Source organism: Falco peregrinus, chromosome 6 (genome assembly GCF_023634155.1).
Source record: "Falco peregrinus isolate bFalPer1 chromosome 6, bFalPer1.pri, whole genome shotgun sequence".
NCBI lineage: Eukaryota > Metazoa > Chordata > Aves > Falconiformes > Falconidae > Falco > Falco peregrinus.
The window spans coordinates 8,959,991-8,987,254 of NC_073726.1; the positions used below are offsets into that span (position 1 = coordinate 8,959,991).

Sequence of the window (27,264 nt, forward strand, 5' to 3'; positions counted from 1 at the left end):
CTGTTACCTTTAGTTTTCTGTGACTACAGCAGACTATGTTACTACTTGTGTAAATAGTTTTTTTCCTAATGTCAGGGCTCCCAGTGTTATTCCTTTAATTACTGCCACCACCCCCAGCATTACTGGTAGTGACCACCATCTCGGTGACTTGTGGCAGCAGCAATACCTGATTTTCTGCACTAAATATGTAGGTTGCCAATGTGATTTGATTTTCCTGGCAGTGTTTTCCTTCACCAAATAATATTTTCTACACAGAACATGAACATTTTTGTTCTTTTGCTGTTCCAAGATTTCTGGCTGCCTGGTGACACCGCCATGCAGCCTTTGTTATGGGGGTGCCCTTCCTAACTTTCTGCAAAAAGCTGCACACCAGCACCCCACTTCTCCTGGGCTTGTCAAACAGACATGCCGTGCAGTCTCCAAGCACATGCACCATTATTCCTGCACTTCCTGAACCACCAGATTTATTGTATGTATACTGTTCCATCGATTCAAAGACTTACTGCACTGGGCTTCGCAATGCACAGATACATCTCACAGAGAAATAGGAGAGACATGCATGCACTCTTTCATTTCAACACTGCTGCCTCATCTTCTGCCTTTTACTTCATACACCACAAAAGAAAAGGATGATATCCAGTTCCTCACTGAGCTAAATTAGCTTATTACTCTAATCCTTTACTCCTTGGCCTTGATTCATATAGCAGTAATTCATGGCTGGGTAGTTACCCATGTCTGGGAAGGGATTTCCCCCCCCCCCCCCCTTCCTATTTTAAGTGGAAAATAGATGCTTTTTTGAAGTTCTTCAGGTGGAATGAGTGGTGTATGTGCTGAAGTTTGGGAAGCTCTAAATGTTACCACAGATGGTTGTATGACTTGTCTCAGCCTCGTCACATCTGTCAAAATGAATTACCAAATGAAAAGCAGTATATAAAGTGCATAGGCCATATCTTGATAGATTCAAAGTAATTTGCGATTTGAAATAGATATCCGTATATTTTATGAAGCAAAGTTATGGTATGCTCTCTGTGCCTGAAAACAGAAAGAAAACATATTTTCGACACCAGAAAGTTAACATAGTATCAAGGGATAGGACTAAGATGTGAGCAGTCTCATATGAAGGTTGCACATATATTAGTACCTGCTGGGGAAAAAGGTTATGAATTCTGCAAGCAAGAGTACTGCCAAGTGATAGGACCCTTGACTAAAACTGTGCTTACTACAATAAAAAAGACGCTTGGACAGCAGCAGACCTGAAACAAGCTGACTGGTTGATTGTGTTCCCTAGACAAAAAAAATTGTCTAACTCAAATTTAAAGGGTTGGATAGCAAATGTAACCAATATTTGTTCCTTTTAAATAAACTGAAACAAGACATGTGGATGGAAATTTGAACTAAAACTCCTGCGATTTAAGGAAAAATGCTCGGTGGACAATGGGGGAGTGACATCCCCCAGTCTAATCCTCGAGAATCGCAATGGTATCTTGACTACCCCAGATCATTTGTCATGCCTTCCATGCACAAAAAGAGGCAGCAATGAAATCCTGGCTGGTTCTTCATACCGACGCACCCAAAACAGATGAGTCAGTCTACTGTGATCTTCTATGTCTGCTAAAGTTTAGAGGGCAGAATATCTCACCCATGAGTTTATCTTTCCCTTGAAAAGCCAAAACAGACTTCATAGCCAAGCCTGCTCTGAAATAATGGCAGTAAATGAAAGAAAATAATAAACCCTCAAATTTCAATAAAGATATAGGAGCTGTTACATTTAATTGTTCATAACTTTATATTAAAGACACAGATTCTTGGCCTATCCAAGTTGCCAGTTGCCCTTCCAGTGGGTTTTCTCTGAACTTCATGTGTATTTTCTCAGTCCTAAATTTCAGCTCAATTAAAGGGATGTTTTCCCATCTCTCATTCAGGATTTGAAAACTGAACTGAAAAGCCACCAATGGTATTTATATAAATATTTATGTGAATAATATATTTTTTTATTTTATCTGGGCACTGCAGATAAGATCTTCTGGTTTTGCCCACCAGCCCAATTTGTATATTATGTCAATAGCCAGTGATGCATTGAGAGAAATAAAAAAAACCTGGGATACAGCCATAATCTGAAAATCTCCCCTTCCAAAGATATTAAAAGGCAAATTGGTAGGTATAACGTTTTCTCAAGCCTGAGATGTGTTTTATTAGGCATTCCTTTTTATCTTAGTTAAGTAGGAGGTACTTGAATCTTTTTCTCATAGAACATTTGTAATTCCCAACAACAACAAAAAATAATATCCCTGTTCTTTAGTCAAGTTATCTGTCCATAGCTTTAAATTTTTACCACCTGCAGTTAGGATGCTACCAATCTAATACAATTTCAAGCACTTTTCACCCTATGAAGATACCAGAAAGTGCTTCAAAGCAAAAAATATACCTCTTTTCTCTTCCATGTAAAATCAACATTCTGTTTAGCATTGAAAGTCCTGAAAGGGTTTTGTTTTCCTTCAAGGTTAAAAATTACAAAAGTTCATAAGCCTTCTTACCTTCTTCTGTTCTTGTACATTACTGAATATTACAGTCTAGAGTGTAATGGATTAAACAGTTTATTAAAGAAAACTGGTAATTTAAAACTGTTTAAAAATACTGTTTATTTGCGGTGGTTGTTGCTTCTTATTCTTAAAAGAATTTGTGGTTTGGAGATACACAAAATAATATGTTCCTTTTGAGTTTGCCTGACCATTTGTTTTCTTATTTTTGCCAGTTTACAAAAAGCAGTGATTCACCTAAACTTTGAAAAAGTAATTGCTTTGCCACTATTGATTTGCCACTAGCTCCGTATTTTGAATGTGAGTGTACATTGATCAAATCATCAAGATTGGAATAGTGCACATTGAAAAATATTAAAGACTTTTTGTTCCAACATTTCTGGACTTAGAAAAAAAGAAAATAATAATAATAAAAAAGGGCCATTAGCTTAGTAAACATGAAACAATAATTCAATGACTACCCTTAAACTTTTTTAACTGGAGACAGGCATTTACAAGAGAAAACTCGTTTGCCTTACTACAACAAAATGGAAAAGAATGGAGCACTACAAGAAATGAACTGTCTGTAGAGGTTACAAGGAATTTCACATATTTATTCAAGGTGCAGGTTTTCTACATTCAATAAAAAGATATTTAGTGAGCCATGAATCTTTCAGGGATCTTCAACAGCCTTTCTTTAGCATTGGAATCTCTTTGTGGAAATAAGATGTGAGGAGATGAGAAGCTTTTCACTCATCCCTGTGCCCAGTAGAAAACTGTAAAGCCAGAGACAGCATTCATCCTTCGATTATGAACATTCTTCAAGAGGAAGGGCTTGCCCCATGTTTATGAAAGACGGGAAAGACAGTATGCCTGTTGCTTGACTTTAAATTTAACACCCTGGAGAATTTTCCCATACCCTCAGCTTCTCATTTGACTCAGTTAGTGGCTAAGTTTTTGATAGCTGTGGATTTAGCATTACTTATAAATTGTGGACTGACTAGATTTAATCCTGGTGTTTTGTTTTTAACTCCAGCTCTTGGTTATTGAGCTACCAATTTTCAGTCCCATCTTAAGGTAGGTTTCCAGACCTTGTGTTTCTTAAGAAACAGTATAAATGAAACAAAGATATCCCAGACTACTTTTTTAAGAATTGCATTGAATTGTGGGGCTGACAATATGCACCATCATTCTTTCAGAAGACCAAAACATGGTGATAGAAAAAGAAAGCAGCATTAATGCTGAAGAGTTAAGGGACAAGGGTAAGAATTAAATGAAATGTACTCAGATTTGCTTCCATTAACCTCACAGAATGTTAATATTTGATTTCATTCTAAAAAAAAAAAAAAATCTGAAGAAGTTCTCTTTACAAATATATGTGTGTACACATGTAGATGTTTGTTTGTGTTTGCATGCATAAGCAGATAGAAATTAACATGAAGTAAAGTTGCTTTCTGTATCATGTTCTAATGTGTGCAATCATAGCCTTAGATTCAAATCTGACATAAGATGCTGTTCCATTGAGATTTGTTCTGTTTTTCCCCTATAACATCCCTTCAAGTCATGCATTTATCAAAATATTTTTAGTCTTTGAACAGCAAAATGTGGTCCTTTAATAAAACCTCAATAAAAATGTTAATTAAAAAGGCTCTTTCATGCACAGCCCTAAAGAAGTAGTCTCTCCCCCTGTTTCGTTTGGTTAGCATTTTAACTACTCTGCAAACCTAATCAGCCTTTAACAACCTATAATGACTGACTGCACTGCTAAAAATAAAGATGGGAGAATTTCCAAAAGCATATAGAGACCTGTGCAAATTAGTCAAATTTCAGTTTCCTCTATTAAACCGAACTATGTGTTTCACTGAAAAAAAATCATAGTGCAGTATAATAGACATCATGCATACCTAGGTACTTTACAGATCCATTATTTAACTGTTTTTCCTTAACCAACCTCTTTGAAAACACAATTGCAGCTAAAAATATCAATGGAAAGAAGTAGATTTATTCATATGTGTATGCCGCCGCATTCTGAAAAATTTATACAAGTTCAGTAGCAGAATGTGCATCTCACAGAGGTACAATGCATTGCTATGTAGTTTGAGCAATGGTTCCATTACTGTAAAATTAGTCTTAACGTAGGTTACGTAGGTTTGGTTTTGTTGGGGGTTTTTTTTGAGACCTATGCAAAGTTTAAAGAATCAGCATAGATGCAGTTGAGACACATGGTGAGCTGTACCACAATTCCCAAAAGGCACTAAGGCTCAGGAGACACTGTTTTTGACCACATGGAAAAGCTGCATGCTCTCTCTCTTTGTGTGACTTGTGTGTTGTGACCGGTTTATTTAGCTATAAGAGGTAGAAAGGGCATTTCTTATTCTTTCTCTTTTTTTTTTGCTGGTTGCATTTTCTTGATTCCAATTTGAAAAGTATCTTATAAACACATTGCAGAAGGAGGTTGTTTTTTTTTTACTTTTTGTTTATGTTTATAAAATGTTTGTTGCTCTTTTGTGTAAGTACAATAATTCTACATAAAAGTCACAGCAGTCAGTTTTGCAGCATAATAAGCAGGAGCCAAGTTGGCTGTCGAATCTTTGCTACCCATCACATCAACTGGGAACAAAAGACTTTGAGGAGTATTTGTCATAGTCTGAGCTGTTTTCTACTCTGCTTTGGACATTATCTCAGAACTATGAAAATTGTGCGTTACAGGTAGCTGCACTGCAGTGGTCCCATGCTTCCTCTAATACAGCATTAAATCAAACAGCGTCATGTGTCATTAAATAATATATGGAGCCAGAGAGCATTTACTTTTGGTTTTAGGACAATAGCTCATGTCCCAGGTGGCACCAAGACCTCTTCCATTAACCTGAATTAAGTTTAATCTCTTTATTGTAGTATACAGTAGGCCATAAATTCACCATTTTTGCAGATTTTGTCTGGTTTCCAATTTCAGAAGCCTAGGTAGTCAATTCCAAAGAAAAAGTTCATGTCTGAGAATGGTGAGTGATGTTTTGTCAAAATTAACAAGACTGAAATACAGACTTTCTTGTGTTATACGTCAGGTCAGAATGTTTAGGCCAAATTCTGTCCTGATGGTGGAGAACGTGCAGGCATGAACCTTGCCACGTCTCTGCTGTCACTGATAGACTGATAAGAGGTAGATCATAGATGAAGGTATGTTTCATCAAAATACACATTCAGTTGTCTTACAAAAGGGCCAGTTCTGGCTTTTATTCCAAAAGTATAGAATTTCAGAAGATTCAAGTTGAATAGCGTTTCATTTCAGCAGCTGCTAATGTACATAAGTATCACTCAGTATGCCTGAGAGCTGTCAAATCAGGGGACCTAACATACGTTGCCCATTCACTAATTTGGTTTCTTCATTTCACTTGCTGTCATCCATTTTATTGTTTCACCAGTATTTTCACATCTATTTATAATATATCTAGTGGAATACCACTTCTCAATCCCATTGTAAAATCTTAGATTCACTTGCAAAACATATCATTTTAAAAAGCTTCTTATTCTAATATGAAGAAGAAATTGTTGATATACTCCATAGAGGTATTTGTTTCTCTATAATTTTATTCGTGAATAGGAATTCAAGTCTTGTATTCAGTCAGGAAGTGTATCGGTTTTAGATTTCTAAGGCTTTACAAAGTTATGAGTCATATTCCACTGCAAAATCATTTAAATAGAGCATCTTGCCATTTTAGACTTGATACACTCACTGCCGAGTTGGAATACTTTTAATACACATATGTATGTGCACGTGTGTGGATGTGTTTGCTAGGAACTTATGAATACAGAAATACTTATTACAGCTCAGACCCTCTGGAAGAACGGCCTATCTTAGTGAACTAATTTTTGCTTTAGGTACAATTTTGTGTAAACTCTGGAACTGCACGTTCTGAAATGTAACCTCAGAAAACTTGTAACCAGTATTATTTATGATGTAACTTAGATGTTGCACACGTAATCATGGTATCGCTATGCAATCCTTTTTCCTGGGAGCAATAGTAAGTTACTCTGCCATTTCTGCTAGCAGCCCAACCATTTTGGACAGATGCTAGTAGAATGGGGAAAAAATGATAGTCAAAGTGTTGGATGCCGTTCTTCATCAGACCCTTGCTGTGAACAGGAAGACTTGTTCGGTATAAGCCTGAGTTGCAGATACCCTTCAGGTAGAAAAGATATTTGTTGTTTTCCCTTCTGAGCAAGTTCTCGTAATTCTGCTTTGGGAGAGGGCTGGAAGAACTCCTTCAATTTTGTATATACATCATCTGTCCCATTAGTTGAGCATTTCAGTTTACAGTGCTTAAACGTTTTATAGGTGTGTGCATTTGGTGTGCGTACTTGCTACCTGACTAGACGCTTCATTAGAATACAAGTAGTACAATAAAAAATAGTTTCAGTCTCCGAAAGAGACCATTAGCTGCATAGTTTTCGATGTGCTTGGATGTGGTCAGACAGGCTGATTTGATCTTTGTAACCTCATAGGAGGTTACTCATCTTCAGACCTGTTGACCATTGTCTGACCACTCTAGCACTGTTCTGTGAACTAATCTGGTTGAGAACTTTGGATGTGAAACTTCATTACCCAGACCAGAAGCAGGCATGTTAATTTGGTTGAAAATGTTCTTCCATGTTCACAAGGAGTGGTCCATGATACATTTTTTTTTTTTCCTGGTCTATTGCATGGTGGGAGATACCAATCAGGCAGAGAAAGATGGTCTTTGTGAGGTACCTTCTTCCCCAGGCAGCCCAGGTGGCCTGAAACCATGTCTATGTTATCAAACAGTTCACCTCTGCAGAGTGAAGGAGTCAATGGTGAGCATCTGAGGTCCATACTATACTCTTTTTCAAGAGATTTTACTTCAGGTTAGTATGGTCCTTTGAGCTGGAGGGCAATAGCTGTATTGCAGGCACTCATGCTACACTTTGGTTTCCCCTGAAAGGCACTGGGATTGCGCACAACAGGACCGCTCCATGGTGTGAAAGTGGGAGCAGTCAGGAAATTTGTTTCAAAAGTGCATTCCTTGTCTGAATAAAACATGATTGTAGCTGTATTCAAGGGACTGAGTGGGTAGAGATGAAGAAAGGTGGACACCCCCACCCCCCATCTAGTGTTGTCAGAGTCTGTGTGGTGAGGGAAATCAGCTGCTCGTGATGGTGATCCCTCTGAGTAAGTCAGAAGGACATAGAGCCCTCTCTGCTCAGTTCCTGAGCACAAGCAGGATTTGACTCTCTTGGCCCTCATTTGCAGAAGACTGCTACCTACCAACTAACATTGCATTATTCCATTGACTAGCTGTTCTGAAAGGGGAAAGTCTATTTAATACACAGCTCAATATTTATAAGCTGTTTTTAATAATCTTGGAGTATGCATTGATTTAAGATATATATTTAAATTTAACAGTATGCAGTTTCTCAGTAATCAAAAAAAGTTACTTGTTTTTCCTGTTTTGTAACTGCCAAAAAAAAAAAAAAAGTCATCTCACATATGTACTGGAATACAGTGACTTACATCGTATAACTGTTGATGCAAAGTTCCCACAAAATAGCCTTTTCTATATTAGCTAATACTTGATTTACAGGATATCAACAAGTTAAAACAAGTATGAATACAAAGGAAAAGAAAATGGTTAAAAGAAAGAAATTATTTAATCTTTTTTTTGTGATCTTTCTACTGATGAACTATGTTTGATATTTAAAAAAAAAAAGTTCAAACTTATTCTGACTTTAGATACCACAAATACACCAAGTAAAGCTATTTTTAATAATTATATCAATTTTATAATACAATTAGCATAGGTAAAATAAGTGATGTCATAATTTCAGGAAGCAGCAATTAAAATACTTATTGTGGACTGCTTTAGATCATGAACATTTTTAATACATTGAATAATTATTCACCTGTGAAATGCCCCTGATTTATAAGTAATTACTCACTTTTTGTGCAAGGTTGTACAGACTGGTCATCTGTAAACAGATGCACATATGTTTTAATCTACCAAATACAATTTTATTGCAAAAATAGACCCAGCAAAATCAACGGGGCATACATAATGGACTGTAATACAAATCAGAGTAGAAAAGGAGGTCAGAATTTGGCCTTTAATGGGTAAGTGTATCTATTAAATGTACCAGTTGTAGTTCAATATTTCCAGAATAGTATTTGTATCCAAAAGTGTCCCCAGATTGTGTTAAGATCAGTGTACACGGGAGGAGAGGTGTGTTTCTTACGTGGAAGTTACACCAACGTAACTGCATGGCTGGGCATAATGATTTTGACCCGAAGTCTGGCTCTGGACTAGTGCATGTTCAGGGCTTGCAAGATTGCCCTTGGGTGGAGCTCATGAGACAGGATTCACTTAATTCTCTAACTTCTAGCAGGCCACCTCCACAAGTCTTGGTAAGCTGCTTAGACTGGCATGACTTACCCTTTGAGGATGCCCATCTCTCTTTATGGACTGCAGATAGACCTAGATGACTAATTTGGATGAGGTGCCCTGCTTTTAGATTCCTCAAGTCGTGTGAAGTGAATCCCATTCCATGGCTGCATTGGTCACCACCTTATCAATAAAGCAATCTGCCTTCCCAGTTCGTGTAAGATCCTGGTGATAACTCCAATATCTGACTATATTAATTATGACTATATTACTCAAACGTTTAGATGTAATTTAGCATCCTTACAGGTACGTTCACAGGCAGAAACAAAAAAAACCCCAACAACAAAAAAAAAGCATGGCCATCCTTGGTACATAGACTATCAGCAAATATTCCTCAGATCTGAATATGTGACTATTTGCCTATTATAGTACCATACATTTTCAGCATGCAATATTCTGTTGAATTATGCAAAATATTTTAAAGGGACTTTTTGACAAAGGTTTATATTTCAGATTTATGTTTAGGCTTTGTTTAAAAATGAAATGTTTCTATTATTTTGGCCAAGATCCTTTTAATTCTGCGATGAGATAATCCCAGGAGACTGACAAATTAAGGCTTTGAAGTCTTTGATGAATCTACATAATGTACATGATCTGTCCCTGAGACAAAAGCAGCAGGTGTTGTAGTCTCACATGCAACATACCCTGTGGAAAATAAGTTACTTTCAGTTTATTAAAGTGCTACTGTGGGATAAAGTGTGCTGCCATTAGCGGTATCTTCAGCTGCATCAGTAAACAATGGGTGATTAACGCTGTGGGGCTTTTTCTACTGTATCTTCAGCATTTATTGAAGTTTTGGCAGCCAAGGATGGTCTTGATTGATCTGTTACTGTCTAGTTAAAATTCAAGATAGTGAAAGGGAAGGTGTATACACTACATACATTCCACCTGACCCCAGAAAAAGCTAAGACCCATATAGCTTCAAAAGCTCTTCAGTTGTGAGGCAGGTGGTGAGCTGAGGTTTACCATGGTGTTCAGGTTTCCCTTCCTTCCCATCTGTTCCCTACTTTTCCATGTGCTCAAGTATAATCTCTTTGAGCCAGAGATTGTATTCTTCAGATTATTATTTTTTTTTCTAACAGTGTTTTCCTGTTGTATTTTTTCAAGCAAAGAAAAAAAATGTGTTGGCATTTGCACGTCATAAACCTTTTCAGAGGATTTCAGAGGAATTTAAGTGCCACATAAGCATTGTTTGGCTTAGAATATAAGGGTGCTTTTTCACTCTCAGTATTGAGTTCTGACTATTGGTAGACTTATTCCTGAGCCATACCCTTGAAAGAACAGTTTTTCAGAGACTCTCAGATAAATCAACAATTATTCTCTCATCTTGAAATGAGCAAATAATTTCCAGCACCAGAAACACTTCAAGGTAACATTTTAAATTGTCTCTTCCTGTGACTTGTGAAAGTAACAGCAAACAAAACCAAAATTCATCTTGTTCCTTTTAAATTTTGAAAAAGAGCCTGGGACTCTAAAAATAGTTTCAGGAACACTGTAAGTGTTGGCCTGGAGAGTGATAGAGTAAGCTCTGCAATTCACTGACTCTTCTTGCAGGATATATTTGTTACATATAAAATCTGAAAATATAACAAACAGTACATGTGTATACTTTGCTGGAATAATTGCCTTTTCTTTTTAACTTTTTGGACAGAAATGTTAGCATCTGCCAAAAGTCTACAGTAGAGAAAAGCAATTTCCAAAATTGAATAGTATAACTATGAGGCAAAAAGGTTGTAAAGTGTTCTGCATCCAGCTTAAAAGTATGCAAAATTCCTTAGATTCTAGATAAAAGCTATTGAGAAAAAACAAATGTACAGACCACAAATTAGCCATTGACTTTGTACTTAATAATTCCAAATAAATAATAAATGTAAGATTACAAATGTTTTTACAGAATTTGGGAAGTGAAAAGGAGGCTAAATTTGCTGTGTAAATAGCTAATTATGTACTGATCAATAAAGCAAATGTATTCAGTGATTTGTTTCCTGGATCTCATTGCTTTTATTTTTTAATTAGGCCATATATATATATAATTATAACTTTTATGTGAAATTGGAGTAGAAATTTAATAGGAAAAAAATATCTCATGAACTTCTGATACCTCTCCACTGGATTTTATGTGAAATCTATAGTTGTAGCAGTGTTTTAAAATGGAGAGAGGAATAAAATAATGAAGGAAGGAAGAATTAATTTGCGGCATTATATTCTACAAGTCTTCATGTCAGTGAACAGAACTGAAAGTGAATATGCAAAGGTCTTTTACATTTGCAATTTCTACGTGCAGTGGGAGAGCATAGAATATAAAGATTGGTACCTGACAGCCTGCAGGAGAAAGGGCAAATAAATCTACATATTATACTGCAGCTTCTGCGCTTCTCAGCAGAACTACCTATGGCCTGGCTATCAGCCTTCATGGTAGAAGATCCCTGGCACCCTGTGTTACACATTTTCCTTTACATAGGCTCTGGCTGACCCATACCTTTGCAAGCTGCAGTGTGAGACTTTGGGGTCTGCATAAGATTTGGGTTGAATTTTGGATGAGTATTAAGGTCACTTTCCATTTTATCTGAACTGTTTTAACTAATTCCTCTGTGAAATTGTCTTTCATGTGCTTTATGATGATAATCAAGACGACGGGGTTTGGAACACGAGACCAAGGATTCTGCAACTTAGTTGCACAGAGATAAAATACAAAGGACTATATGGCCAAATCTTCAATGCTATGCATGAGTGTTGCTTTATTGACATGAAGAAGTATGAGATTTGAGAGGACGTGGCCCCCCAAATGACAGCAGTAACTTGATTTTTGTGTGAAAATCACAGAGAGGTCAGTAATCAAAGGCAGAGTAGGATAAGAAAAGCTTTAAAGGAATGATCAGAAGGGAAGCTACATTGCTTTTTACTTCAGAAGACAAGAGTTTCAGATCTTAAAACCAGGATGAAAACAAGCAGAGCTTTATAGACAGGTTGCACAGAACCTTGAAATAAAGACAAGAAATTTGAACATCCTATGAAAAGGGTAACCAACCAAGAATCTGGCCTCAGCGATACTGAATTCTAAAATTGTCTAGTGTCAATGAAAGGAAAATTGTATGTGGGAGGGAACAGTAATGTTTATTACTCCTTGAAATCTCTTTTGGTCTGCTGGCTTGTGGTTCAATTTTCCACAGTTTGCCCTCTTTGTTTTCTCATTTTAGTATGAATCACTCTTCTGAAAAAAAGAATTCAAATTTCTTGCAGTCTTCTCTACTGTGATACTGAATCATGTTGGGTTTTGCTTTTAGAGCCTTTAAGATCAGGGCTATATGTTTACTTTTGGTTACATATGTGACATTAAAAAAGGGAAGTGGGCTTTTAGAATTTGGATGGTACCATCTTCTTTGCCTTTATATAGTGCTCCTTAAAAAAAAAAAGATATCAACATTCCTATACTCATTTTTTTTCTTGCTTACTTATTTTTCTTCCTTTTTAGAAAGGTGTGTCTGAGAATATTTTGTTCATCATTACAAAGGGTCTCATTTGTAGTCCTATCTGAAATTGGATCTAGTGCGCTCTTCCAGATAAAACCCAACATTCTTTCTCTTCTTGGAGTTCTCTAGTTGTTGTTCATGTTGGTGGTCATTTACAGTGTCTCTGGCTGATGCTTCATTATGATATTTACCTGCCTGAAATGTGGTTGAGTGAAATGAGGTTTCGAATGTCGTGTTTTCTGCTGTTTGTCTCTGTAACTCTGTAGCATTTCAGTTCCCTTGTTTTTGTGACTGAGTGGCCAAAATCATCCTCTCACTCCTTCTGATCGCTCGAGGAGTTTGGTTCTGTGACACTCGTCGATAGGGTTAAATTTTAACTTGTTGCCTTATCTGTTCTTTAACATATATTGTAAATTCTGCGCTTGGTCTGATTTGTCATTCCTAGTCATTTGCTTCATGGTGTTCAAGTCCTTAGTAACTCTTTTATAAGACTATGTACATTTTGCTATAGCTCAGTACATTAATTCCTTTATGAACATGTTTTTGACTAAGTGTTTCTTCTTTTCCAAAGTCCTTTTTTAAACGGAGTTTTGAATGCTAATTTAACTTAGTAGCCATTTGAGGGTTGGGACCTTAATTACACTATGGTCAAGATTTGAGGTGTAATTATGACTTCAAACAATTTACTGCGCAATATTTAGAAATATAGCTCCATTCCTGCAAGGTAGGTTCTACAGGGCCCACTTACGCATCTGTGCAGGACTGCACTGAGCTCAGTAGCATTTCACAGCTGAAAGGATATAAGACTGATTATGGTAACATGTAGCATGTATTAAATGTATTTTCTACCCATGTAAAAATATTTCATAGCCAGCTCAGCAAGGAAATAGTAATTTTAAGTGCCTGCACTTTGCCTTCTTATTATACCTCCTTAGAGAGTAGGTGATTATTTGAAAAACTGCATTATTAATACTTTTCGCTGGTCATATTGTCTGTTCTTCAACTTTGCATATGATTCGTTTTCTGATGAAAGGATGATGATAAAACCCTATTCCTTGGGTTTTGAAATCCATACAGATGTAGTCTCTGGGGCACTCCATTTTTAGGTATTACTACAATGTACAATGTGCATGTGTATATGTCTTGGTATGCATTTATTCTCCTATATAAAATCTCCTTTCCCACTAGCTTAATTCCACTGTCATGCCTATCTCTATGCAAGTCCACAGAGGATGCTTTTGGAGCAAAATATTTTGTCTTTCTCATCTCCCCTTCTCCTCTCTCTAATCTTTGTGTTACCCATCTTCAATTCAGCATAGAAACTCTAAGAGGGAGATGAAGAAGGGCTGAGGGAGTTACCGTGATTCAGAGAAGGCTGCCTGCAGAAAGGGGAGCTGAAGCTGTGGGAGCTGGGATGTGGGGCTGGACCTTTTGGTGCTGACAAACATTGGCAGGCCACAGGAGAACTGCTCCCCCTCCCATCTCCCTTCTTCCTAATCTCAGATGATATATTTGAACTGTTCAAGAAAGCAAAGCATTTCCAGTGACTGCTGCTATACATTCAGGATCAATTTTGGAAAGTGGGATTAAATACATAGGTCAAAACCTTTATTCTTGATTTGTTATTCAGGAAATCCTCTTGAGAAGTGGAACTGCAAAGATCAGTCTTCTATTTCAAAAAAGGATTTTGACATTTGGAATAGAAATTAAACCAGACCATTTTAAAATTCAAAGCAAAAGAAAATTTAACCTTATTCTACTTCAATGAAAAGACTATAGTATGTTACCTAACACAAAAATCAAATGCATGTAACCACAACTTTCAAACTGGTTTAGTTCTAAAACGCAACAATCTTATTTTCAATATAATGCCAATTTTCTGTGTTGTCTTCCCTAGAAAACAAAATGGTGGTGACTAAGTTTTTCAGAAAATATTTTTGTTGTGATGGAAATACATTCTCTAGTGTAAAGTAATGCTGTAACAAAGCCTCCCCATATATCTGTGGTTTAAGATGAGAGGAAACATATGATTTGAGACCCAGAAAAAAATAATTTTTATCAGAGCAGTGTATAATAATTTATTATATACAGACATATGTGAACAGCTACCTGTGCAAATTTTTATCTAGCACATAGTTGATAGAGATGATAATGACAGTGTGTATAAATGACATGCTGATTATGATGAATCACACAGATAAAAATGTTGACATTGATGTCTAGTGATTTTCCATGTCTCTAGACAATCTTTCTATGGGGCTGATTTTCAGAAGACAATATCTAAGTTATGCATCTCATCTCTTCCTCAAAATCAAAGATGTGATGGTTGCAGGAGAATGTCAGGTGGGAGAGGTGGGAGCTGAGAATACTCACCACTTAACATTTATGTATTTTCTGAAACCCAGTATATCAATAACTACAAGAGGTTGAAGCCCTCTGGAGAGTGCAAATCTGATTGTCTTATAAAACTTTTTTATTTTAAATCTGTTTCCAAAGATTACAGCATTCGTGTCTCTTCTCTTATCCTGGCCAATGACCTCCTGAAAAGAACTAGGATGAAAACTTTAACAAGTTACTGCATGTGTATCACAGCGACATGTGACGCAGCTTTTTTGAAAGACCAAGTTTTGACAGTATCGTGATATTAGAAGTGAAGTAGATGTGGTTCACAAGTTATTGGTCAAGAAAGCTGTGGTTTATTTGTTCTTAATTCAAAGTACCTTGATAACTGTGGAAATCTTATCTGTGATACATGCTTTTCTTGTTCAGATTTCTTAATGTGCTTCCTTATTTGTGGGGACTATTGTATTGTTCTGACATTTAGAAAAAGCAAACCCCTCTGACTGACGAATAAACTTTTCTTGGCCAGGCATTAGAGCAGCTCGCTCTTTCCTCTTCAAAATTCATGCTGTACAACAGACACATTCTTGGTTATTCATGAGCCACCCAAGGTAAGAATCACTCGGCTACGGGGACACAGATTTCATTCCAGCTGTGAAATTATGTCAGTTAGCAGACTCTGGTCGAGGGGAAGCATCTAGTGACTGTGATGGGTGAACAGTCTCCAGGGTCCCAAGCAAAGCAAAATCTCCAGTCTGATCAGTGGATATTTTTTTTTTTGTTAGGCCATGTGCACAGTTTGAGATTTACTGTTTCAAAAGTGTGAATTGTATTCATATAAATACTGCGGTTTCACTGCAGCTTCAGGTTATTGAAAAATTAGATACTGAAATTTCCTCACAATTAAGAACTGATTGCGAGTTCAAATGTAGACAGATTGGTAGCATTTTAGGGTGTGATTTTGATTCTTAATATGATTGCTTGTGAATAGAACTATGCTGTACAAACTTAGGTCCATTGTCCATTTGTACCTGCCAATAAAGAGAGAAAGAAAAGGAGAGCAAATGTTACTTCTATCCTTCCCCAAATCATGTATTGATGACTTACCTGTTGCATGCAGTGTTTTATTAATTGTAATTTCCTGGTCAGTAGAGCTTTGCTACCCCATAAAAAGCTTTTACCCCTGTAGACGCTGTCTGGCCTGTCTTCTTCCACTTCCCTTGAGCTCTGTCACTTACACAAACTTAATGAGGTGATTCTCAAATGAATTTCATCTTTTAAGGATTAAATATTTTAGTTAGAATTCAATTGTGAGGAAACCTAGAGGACTCACATGGAGGTACCAGCCTGAGCCTGGTGAGGTTGTATATCATACCACATGCTTCCTAGCATTATGCTGTGGTGCTTTCAGCTTTGGGTAGTGGATCCCTCTGTGATTTTCCATTGATTGCAGTGTGTTGCCTCCGTACTACAGCAAATCATTCTAATTGCAATGGGAAGGCAATGTTTCAGACTTGCCTTTGGTGGTTTGTTAAAAAAGCCAATTCAGAGAACACAGAATGTGCAATTTATAACTCAGGTGCTATGCTGAACTTTTCCTTTGAGGTGTGAGAGGTTGGGTACAGCTCTGAAGGAATCTTAAAGCTCATAGAAGCCTGGCTCTGTGGCACTCAAAGATGTGTACAAGGCAGAAATGTAGATAATTCTGACAATGAAGGAGGAACCCCAAACAATGTCTAAGGCTGATGTCTGAAGCAGAAAATGCTAATTTATCTCAATTGTAAAATATGGAATGGGGGACCCTGGAACAGATGGGAAGAATTACAGTGTTATATGCATTTTACTGTAAGGAAGGGAGAAAGGAAATAATTTTATTTTTATATTGTTGTCTTATTTAATGGTTTTATTTCTCTGTTATTAGCTTCTTTTCTTTGCCTTCTGCTCTCACCATAATCCATTCCTCCTTCTCATTTAATTTGATCTGTAGAGTTTATTGAACTATGTCAAATCACCCCGTAGAAGCAACTTTTGGATTAGCCTGTGTTTGTTAGTGTTATAATCAGAGTATAATAATTAGGTTCATTCAGGTAGGCTTGAAAAGGAACAAATAGCGTGAGCTTTCACAGCAACTATTCGGTGTGCCAGTCCTATGAGCATGAATTGTTTTGACTATTCTCACTTACAGATGCCAGTAGTCTTTTTTTTGTGGCAACTGATCCCCAGTTGAGACTCATTCTCCTTTACAGTTTAAATGCATGACTTGTTTCCATTACCACTGTCAGGGTGTTTAAAATTGACTTGCAATTTTGTTTCACCTACATGGTGACTCAGTGGTAAAATGCATTAATAAAAGTTTAGAAATAATAATGGTATTTACCCTTGGATTTAGCAGACTTTGAGGATGTACTTTAATAGTGTCACAGAACTGGTGCAGGTTCACACAGGAATAGATTTATTTCTTATGCTTTGCTAAATTTCCTGTGGAATGCTGAGTGCATTAGGATCCATGGTAACCATGCCTGCTGCAGCACTGTATTACTTTGCTATTGATAATGCAGGTCCATCTAATTAGCACCAAATGTCAGGGTACTAAGAGGAGCAGGTGGCACCATTTGTATCTGAAGTAAATGCAAACACATTATTTACATGCAAAACCAGGAAAAATAAAGCCTTTTGTAAAGTCTGTTATAGCTGTTTTGTCTGATGGGTAAGATTATAAATGGTGACCCATGAATGGAATTGATAATTTCAACTCCAGGTTGAACTAAATGCTATTGATAGGAAATATTTTGGGCTTGAAACCTTAAAGAAATAAGATGTTTTGCCTTTAGAATAGAGAGTATGATTTTTGGTATTTGGAAGTCCATGGTTCATTCTGGGTTCATGTTCATTTTAAAAGTTGTTAGGAACAGTGAAAATTGTGAATAACAGGAAGGTGGAGAATTTTAATGATGCTGATTTTCATGAAATAAAAAGACCTTCTGCTTAGAAGTGTCTTTAGGTGGACTTTAAGGACCTAAACCTCTGAGTGACTCAAAATGTACATAATGATAGTGTGGATGGGTCTGAAGTTAAAGCTGGCAATCTGCCCAAATTGAGCAGAATCACTCTGTCTAGATGCTTTTATGTCTTATAGAGGAAGACCAATATCTCCAGAAATCTAGCAAAAATCATTGCCTGGAGGTGCTTTACACAGCTGTCAAACAAGGAATACATGTTCAGGACAGATGCAACTGATGGCTTCTATAAAATCTTGAGTGTAATCCATCCTTATGCCCCAAACTATTGCAAGGCCAGGGACCAGGGACAGGACTGCAGACATGTTTCTATCTCAAAAATACTGTGTTTCATTTGCCAGGTGTCAATTTGTATCAGGAGCAAAATAGGCCTGGATGCTGCAACCTCTTGTGTCTCATACCTGCTCCTGTCATAGACATCTGGGTGTGCAGGGGGGGACTCCCCAGGGCGGGACCCCCCTGGTGCAGCCAGTATGCCAGGCTGCAGCACAAAGATAAAACCATGGCTGGATACCACCTTTATAGCTCCATGGAAATTTAGAAGGTAAATAGCTAGAAGGTATGTGGGCCTTTATGTGGGACACCTACACTTGTGCAAATTTCACCTGTGACAACTACATTGATAATCTCTGGACTGCAAGCACAAAGCTTCATTTTCATGATAGATCAGTTGTCTTAATCTTCTCATACACAAATATTCACTAAAATGAAATATACTCTCTACATTAAAATTTTAAGATTATTCTGAGATTGCTCAGTTAATCTGGCAACTGATACATATATAAGATTTGCAATTCCACCTATACTATGAAAATACTGTGTTTTTTACCATTATTACAATTTAATTAAAAATATGTCTATCTACTAGCACATTATTAAATGTCCTTTATTCTCTTCCAATTATAAATGAAATACTAAGTCATCTCTCTTTTTTTTTTTTTTTTTAAGGGCAGTTTGATTTTGAGAGAGAAAGGGAGGCAGTGATGGATATTTTTAATGTATTTTCTAAAAAGCCCAGTCTGCAACATATAGTAGCAAATTTTAAGGAGGGATAATTTTAAGAGGGTGAACTTTTAAAGAGGGATAATTACGTAAAATTAGCATCTAACAGGTCTGGAAGTACAGAACATATTGTACAGGGAAAAAAATAATAAATAAACTTCCAGATGAAAAGAACACTCAAACATATACAAAAAAGATTAAGATTCTAGGGTAAGTAATAAAGAAATAATGTAAAAAACAACCTTTCCAAAAACAATAGTATTTTCTACAGCCATATAGGAGCACAAAAGAGTCAAGTAGCTTAAAGGGAAAAAATATAACTGGGCTTAAAAAAGCAATAAAGCTATTTTTTAGATGATAAAAGTTCTCATTATAAAACAAATATTTAAATTCAAAGCAATTGTAAAAAGCCATCGGCTCCTTAAAATAATACCCCGCAAAATAAACTTCAGCACAAAATATCAATTGGTTTAAGAGGAAAGTAAATACAACTAATTTTTCTACATCAGCCGAGCACATTCCAATAATGCCATTGTCTTCCTCACCTCCTTTGCAGGGAAGCTAGCAGTAATGGGTGACTTGTTCTTGGACTGCTCTGCTGCAGTTAGGGAGAGAGAGGTGGTGTAAGTCACAATCTTTGTTGTTCTCATTTTGCTACTTTGAAAAAAACCCTGCAGCTGGTTTAAATTTCTCATGGCACCTCCAGTGTGTTGATATATGCAGCGCTTCAAATGACAAGCTCCCAGCTCCTCCCGTACTTTCATGTGTTTTTGAGTCAAGAGAAACCCTGCTTCTTTGAGAGTGAAGATACCAGTGATGGACAGCACCTTGCCTCTTAGTGAGAGAACATCTCCTGGTGCTTGCAAAGCACGGCACTTCTATTTCCGTGGGTAAATCAGGTTCTCATGTCCTTGCAAAGAGGACCTTCTGGTCCAGGTTCTGTTCTAAGTTCAACTTGGAGGATGCCCAAAGTCATTCTCTTGTAACAGAAAAGTGTTTATCAAATAATTTGAAGAACAGTGTCCCTCTTGCCTCAGAGAAACAGGGATTTCCAACCTCTTTTGTATTGCAGTGCCCTTGGAAACTTAAATAGAACAGGTGATTGCTCTTTGAACAAGACTGCTGCTGTGACTGGGTTCCTGTAGTCAGTCTTAATGTGGCTGTCCCCTCCCTCCACCCCTGAAGAAGTCAGTGATGTTGATTTTCAAAATAATAAGTATGATAGCTTGTCATGCGACTGTGTAATAATTGCACACAGGCCACATCAGCCACTGGAAGTAACTGTGGTAAGTGGCACCTGTTGTACTGTATATCACTCACTCTATTGTATGTGTACATGCACCACTTGTTTAAAAAAAAAATAAATTTGGCTGAGCAGCAGGCAGGAAGGCTGCCTGTTGGTAATGCTCAGGCTGCTACAGTACTGGTACCATGGTAGCAGCAAGAAAGGGGGAAAATTGCTTTTTCCATGATGACAACTGAGCATGGTTATGGGGGAGAGGATTGTGGTGCATGAGTCAGGACAGATGGGAAGTGATAATGCCATGAGGTGGGGATGCTGCTGCACAAGTACAGGCTGGGGGATTCCTGGGAGCACGGACCTGGCAGAAAATCTGCAGAGGGCCTTGCAGAAACCTCCCTGTAGGGAAAGGGGATCTTGATGCAGATCCTAAGCAGACCATAGTCAATTATTTGGAATCCAGGAAGCTGCTAAAAATTGCTCATTTAGAAAACAAGATGGGAAGGGCTTTTGCTCTGTGAGGTACAGTGAATAGGGGAAGATTTGTTTGCAAACCCTTTTATTTTAGTCTGTCTCACCATATTACACTTAGGTGGACTTGTTGAAGTCGCTTGGTTTAGCGTGTGTTTTAATAAATCATTGATGCTGCAAACCATTTCAGTGTCTTTAGTCTGGCCACTTTTAAGGGAAGAGTACAACGGTTCCAACTTCAGAGTTATGGCCAGCTGAGAGCCTGTCACAATAATTTTTCAGTCAGTCTCTATCCTGTCCCGCTCACTTGCATAAGGGCAAAAAGCAGTGGTTTTGCAGAACCTGTTAGCCTCTTCTGCACTGCTTTAGTGCACTGCCTAAAGAAATATATGAAGTCTTTATGACTCTCAGTATTTATTTTGGTGTTACTATGCAGAAATATAAGCATCAGGCTTTTATAAGGATAGGAATAAACTTTACTGTATGCAAAGTCACATAAAAAGATCTTAGCAGGAATGCAGAAATGTTTAGAGATTCTCATTGATATGTACCTGTTGTTTGAATTAGATGAATGCAGACTGTGAATCCTGAAAATGACTAAACTCTAAAAGATAATGGCCACCACCTAATGCCAGAGGAAATCACTGACCTGTCATCCCTGTGAAAAACAAAATGTGGTTTAGATCACAGATTCATCAACAATGCTTCAAAAATACTTTATATAAGAAAAAAAATAATCTTACAACTCCTGAAATCTCAGTGCAAGACCTGCAATGTTCACAAAATATGAGGAAGAGAAGATGACGTTGGGTCCCAAATCTGTCATTTGCACTGCTAACGTTTCATGTGCTGACTCTTTGAAGATGTCACAGTGAATTCAAATGTATGAATCTAATAACAAGCATGTCACTTGGTCCCACTATACTGAAAATGATCCTTCTTGCAAAGAAGTCTGAAACGGGCAGTATGTTCAAAATTAAGTAGTACATAGATAAATTCAAAGTTGTTTACAAAAAGGAAGCAGAAACCTCATCAACAGTGCAAGTGAGAGGAATGTTGTGTTTATAGAATCAGCATTTTTGTAATCCATCTCCAAAGGGAAGGAGGCGAGAAATTCAGATTGGAACTATTTCTGCTTAATATAAGCAATTAACTCTACTGAAATATTAAGTGCCTAGCAAATCAGTCTGCTTTAAATAAATGCCAAAGTTCTTTGTTCTTTTAATGACAAGAGTATTTGGATTTGAAAATCCTGTGAATGTAACTTAGATACCTAAACTTAACAAGCAGTTCTTACACTCTTGCCCCTTTCCGTTGCAGAGTATAAGTACCTTAGATGCTAGCTGTAGAGGGGTTGGTTCATATAAGCTGAAGGTAGCAGCTGGGTACTCAATGTAGACCGAGGAGATTTCACCAAACCTTGTCCCTCACAACTAGTTTTTACATAAATCTTAACTGCTGGCTCTGCTAATAAACAAACCAAGCGGGCTGGAAGTCAAAGAAGGGAGAGTATTTCTGCCAAAAGATGGTTTGCTTGGAGAAGGGTCTGTTCTGAGCTGACCTGGGATGAAGGCAGCAGGTTTAGCTTCCTCAATAAGACACTAAAGTTGTACAGTGGTCAAGGAAGGAAATTAGCTTAGGGAAGCAGGATTTCGGGAGTAGGTGGTAGAATTGTTCCCCAGCTCCCATCACTGAGGGGATGCACCAGTTAATAACTAGGAGTAAAAAGAATCAGCTGACTGTGAAGTCCTGAGACTACCTTAAATATTTTATATTTGCTATTTAAGAAATATAATTTCTTATCCTTAATGAAGTATCTACCAGTTTCCTTTGCTAAATGAAAGCTTAACTATAGCTAGTTATGGAAATGATCTTTAAAACTAAGCACTTTCCTGCTCGAGGAACAGCACAAGTTTCAGGGTGCAGCAGTGTGCAGGCTTGCTCTAGATGTGGTTTCTGAGGAGTCTTGGGAGCTGGGAATATTTTTTCACAAAGCTGTGGGAGTCAGTTTGATGTTTAATGACGCTAATGGAGAGGAGTTGCCCTAAGCGGGTCACTACAAACAACACACGCAAGAAGACAATTTCTGACCCAGGGAGTGAATCACAGACATCATACATTTCTTTCAATAAATTGATACCTGTGTCATCCCTGTCATGTCACATACAGATGGCGACTGGACTTAAAAGAGCTAAGGCAGACAGGATGACTGGAAGCAATAGATGCATTTAACACTTAAGCAGGTACTACCGACAAACATTACGTACTTGTCTTCTGGAAGAAAACTGGAAAAGTTTTAAAGAACATGTTAGGGCATTTAAGAGTAGGTTTTGTGTTTTCTAAATAGGCCAAGAAAGTATTAATTTTAAAATCCATTAATAAAAAGTGGGAATGTAGAGGGAAGAGAAATCTTGAAAGAAACAAATAGTAATAGAAAATTAAAAAAAAATAATCTTTATATTTAGCTTGTTCAACTGAAAAGACAGGAGAAAAACAGGAAAGATATCTTCAATTTTTAAAGAGCGTACCTAAGCCAGGAATCCATTGGATAAGCCCTTGCAGAGATGATTCAAATACCAGATGGAAGGACGAAAGTAGGTAAAGCAAACAGTAATTAAAAGGCAATTGTAACATAACATATAGAATGTATTATAGAATAGCGATTATTTTCTTTGCATATATAATGTTATAAGGATTTTGCCATAAAGGTGTTTGTGTTCACTTAATAAACACTTTTAATTTCGCCTATTTTATATACATTTTAACTGTCTTTCACATGGATATAGAGTATAATATTTACATAGAATGACTTTAAAAAGTGCCACAGTGTAATATCAGTTATGTGTGCCAATATTTTTTTTTCTTATTCTGTCTCCAGAATACCATGCTCTTATTCCATTATTATGTTCTATTATTATGTTCTTATTCTGCTTTATTAATGTTGGTTCCTTTTGGAACTGTGTCTAAAGGGCACATGAAGTAACCATTTTCAAACACTTTTTATCCGCTTAGGGGTTGCTGTAACCTTCCACATCCCATTAGTGATAGCCTTCACGGTCCTTTTTCTTTAAGATAGTATGGCTACCACTGCAGCTTTGGAAGTACAGCCCTGCGTATCTTTGATTTTTCTGCAATATTCCTTGAAAGATGGAAATGTCAAGCTGGATGACAGCTAATGAACTGAGTGTTCAATAGCTCATCACCTTGGTTTTACCAGAAATCATTTAGCAACAAATTTGAAGTAATTGTCTTTGTTAGAATGAGATGACTTGCCTTTTCTGATAGAAGAGTTGACACTAGTGAGAATGGCAACTCATACTGGAAGGGGCACACCTAACCTTGTGTCCAAAGCATTCTGTGGAAAAAATTAGCTTCAATGTGAATGAATTTGTGATGAATGCTGCTGCTCTCTGCAGCTTTGGCCCCATTGAGGAGCCAAAGGTCTATTCTTCAGCTGTTGTGAGTTACTGCTGATGACTGAATGTGTTGTTTGACAAGGTTTTAAATGTGCCTATCATCTTAAGACTGTGAGGAATCCTTCGTAGCTTATCGATGTTTGTGTGGGAAGCCTGTTGTTCCATCTTAGGTCAGCAGGAAAATATGATTTTGGTGCAATGCTGAGCACCTGTGTCTGAAGAAGTAAACACAACACTGAATGAGTACTGTGAGATGCTTGTTAGAGTCTCCTTAAGGCTTTCATTTTTCTAGATAAGAGGTTTCACAAACCAGTGTGTGTGTGTTCCCTGGACCACGCAAATCATTTGTGTGCGTGCATTTGCAAACAGAGACTGTAACCAGGAGCATTTTCCTGACTCCAGACATTACAGCAGTGTGCTGCCAGCTCCCAGTTCTGCTTGTGAGCAGGGTCTCAGCTCTTGCTAGTGCCTGCCTGTAAGAAGAGGGAGATGGCAGGCAGAAGTGAATGAGTACTGTGGATTAGTGTTGTTCCAATCAACAAAATATCCAGAGTGGCTTCAGGCAAGAGTGTGTGAGGAAAGGATGATATTGTGTCGAAACCCAGAAATATTTTGCTTTGGAGTTGCTGTTACACTTCTCTAGGGGAATGCATTTCTAGTTGCCTGTTGCTCCCATCCTTTTTCTACTGACAGAACAGTGTATCTTACGCAATATCAAGACTGATATGGTTTCTAATAGGACAATATCATGATCTTTTTAGCTGAATAAGCAAGGTTTGCATATCATGTCAGTTCTATAGCCACAGCACATCATGGGAGAGACTACAGAACTCATGAGGCTTGTAGATGATTACAAGAAAATGAGACAATTGAACTGAAATTCTGTTCAGGTACCTTAATCAAAATACAAAAATATGATTGTATTAGTACTTTTGCCTGATATCATTAATAATTTTCTTTGGAAAGCAGACACTGATCTCACACAGTGAATAATCTATGGGAAATAATATTTTTATTGGAAAGGCTTGGCAAGCCTACTAAAACAAAAGAATTGGAAAAGCACACTGATAGAGAATTATACTTTAAAATAGGTTGTTCCATGCACTTTCTTGTGCATTGAGGCCTGATGTTGGACTTTTCTGGTTTTATAAGACAGAAACTTTATGGATAATTACTACAAAGGTGTTTTTCATCACAATTTCCTTTGTCACAAAGAAACATGATGTTTTTTCTACCTAGAAATATAAAAACATACATCAAAGGCAATGACATTACCTTATGGCAGTTCCTGTTCTGTGGTATGGCAGCAATCCTCAGATACTCATAACAATCAGAAAAAATTTCCATGTAAGAGAAAAGCTTTAGAAGAGGCCTTACGGGTCACTGATGTAAGTTCCCTGTAAATGCAGGCTCTTAGATCACAGCATCTAATTTATAAATTTAATGGTTTGTTTTCAACTACAGAGTTGCTTGCATCACTGTTTTGTCTGATTTGGGGGAAGGGGATGTTGCAGTTCTTCAAACACAGATGTCTTTGGTGAAGAAAATGCTTTTTTTCAGTGTTCTGTTTTTGTTTTTTTTTGACTTGTGGCTCATGCACTCCCTGGTACGTGGGAGTGTTCCTCTCGAGGTACAGGACTTTGCACTCCTTTTGTTGAACTTCATGGCATTCCTGCCAGCCATTTCCACAGCCTGACAGGGTCCCTCTGGATGGCAGCACAGGCCTCTGGTGGTATCAGTCACTCCTCCTACTTTTGTGTTACCAGCAAACTTGCCGAGGGTATGCTCTGCCCCATCAGCCGGATCATTAATGAAGATATTAAACAGCGTTCGATCCAGTGTTCTCTTCTGGGGTATACTGCCAGTTACTGGACTTCAGCTAGATTTCATGCCACTGATCACCATCCTCTGAGCTCAGCTCTTCGAGCAGTTTTCAATCCACTTCATTGTCTGCTCATCCAGTTTGTACAACAGCTTCTCTATGAGAATCTAACGGCAGACAGTGCTGAAAGCCTTACTGAAACCCAGGTAGATTATATTCACTGCTCCCCTCCCCTTGTCTATCAAGTCAGTCATTTCATCACAGAAGGTTGTCAGGTTGGTCAAACATGACTCCCCTTTGCGAATCACATCCTAAAAGATGAATACAGTTGTAATCATAACATGTTGTTTGGAAACAGTGTAAAATTTACTTCTTTGGACTTTTCCTGTAGTTGTATCGTTACTTTAGTTTAGTCCTGTGTAGTTTCATTCATTAATGTGAATTGTCTGAGGAATGCTTGGCAGAGGAACCAGCCTGATAGATTAAAGTATGTTTTCTCCAAAAGACAGCTCTGCAAAACCCAAAAGCAGCTATCCTTCGAAATGTCATGTTTTGTTTCTTTCTCTGATGTGTAAACCTAGAAATTAGCAGAAATGTCATCCGAAAGAGTTGATTTTGCTTTGGTTGTTTCAGAATTCACCAAACTTCTATTTTTGCAAACAAACTTCTAAAAGGTTTTTTCCTTCTCAACTTCTACTTGTTGTATTGTGACTTTGGAGACAGGAAAAAGAAAGGTGCAAAAGACTGAGTATTAAACTCGAGAATTTCTAGTAATACTCATTTGCTTAATATGTCACTTCTTATCTGTGTAATAATTTAAAGGACAAATACCATTGTCACTTCATTAACTTCAAAGATTTGACATAATGCTGGCTGAACAACAACAACAAAAAAGTCATCAAACAGTCTGTAAAATGTTTGCCAGTTGGTTAAGCCCAAGCAAAATTCTGAAATCAGAGAGACATAAATTTATAGTCTTCTAAGTCATATGTTTCCTTGTAATCTTTTAGCATGGCACCAGGGCCCTAGAGTACTTTAGAGATTATTTAAAGACATTTTAACACCTGTATTGAAATACGTGCTTTGTCCAGACTGTTGTGGTTTAACCCCAGCTGGCACCCAAGCCCTATGCAGCCACTTGCTCACTCCCCCTGCCCGTGGGATGGGGGAGAGGATTGGAAGAGTAAAAGTGAGAGAACCTGTGGGTTGAGAGAAAGACAGTTTAGGAGGTAAAGCAAAAGCTGTGCACACAAGCAAAGCAAAACAAGGAATTCATTCATCACTCCCCATGGGCAGGCAGGTGTTCAGCCATCCCCAGGGCAGCAGGGCTCCATCATGCATGAAGTTTACTTGAGAAGGCAAATGCCATAATGTCAAATGCCCCCCCCCCCTCCATTCCTTCTTCTTCCCCCGGCTTATATACTGAGCATGATGCCATATGGTATGGAATATCCCCTTGGCCAGTTCGGGTCACCTGTCCTGGCTGTGTCCCCTCCCAGTCTCCCGTGCCCCTCCACC

The 27,264-nt window shown here is 37.6% G+C and overlaps 1 protein-coding gene across 2 annotated transcripts in view; it reads left to right on the top strand.

Annotated features, from left to right (window-relative positions):
• The window catches only part of GRM8 (glutamate metabotropic receptor 8), a 359,089-nt gene that overhangs the window by 163,181 nt on the left and 168,644 nt on the right, over positions 1-27,264 (top strand). The gene's annotated exons all lie outside the window — the stretch shown is intronic.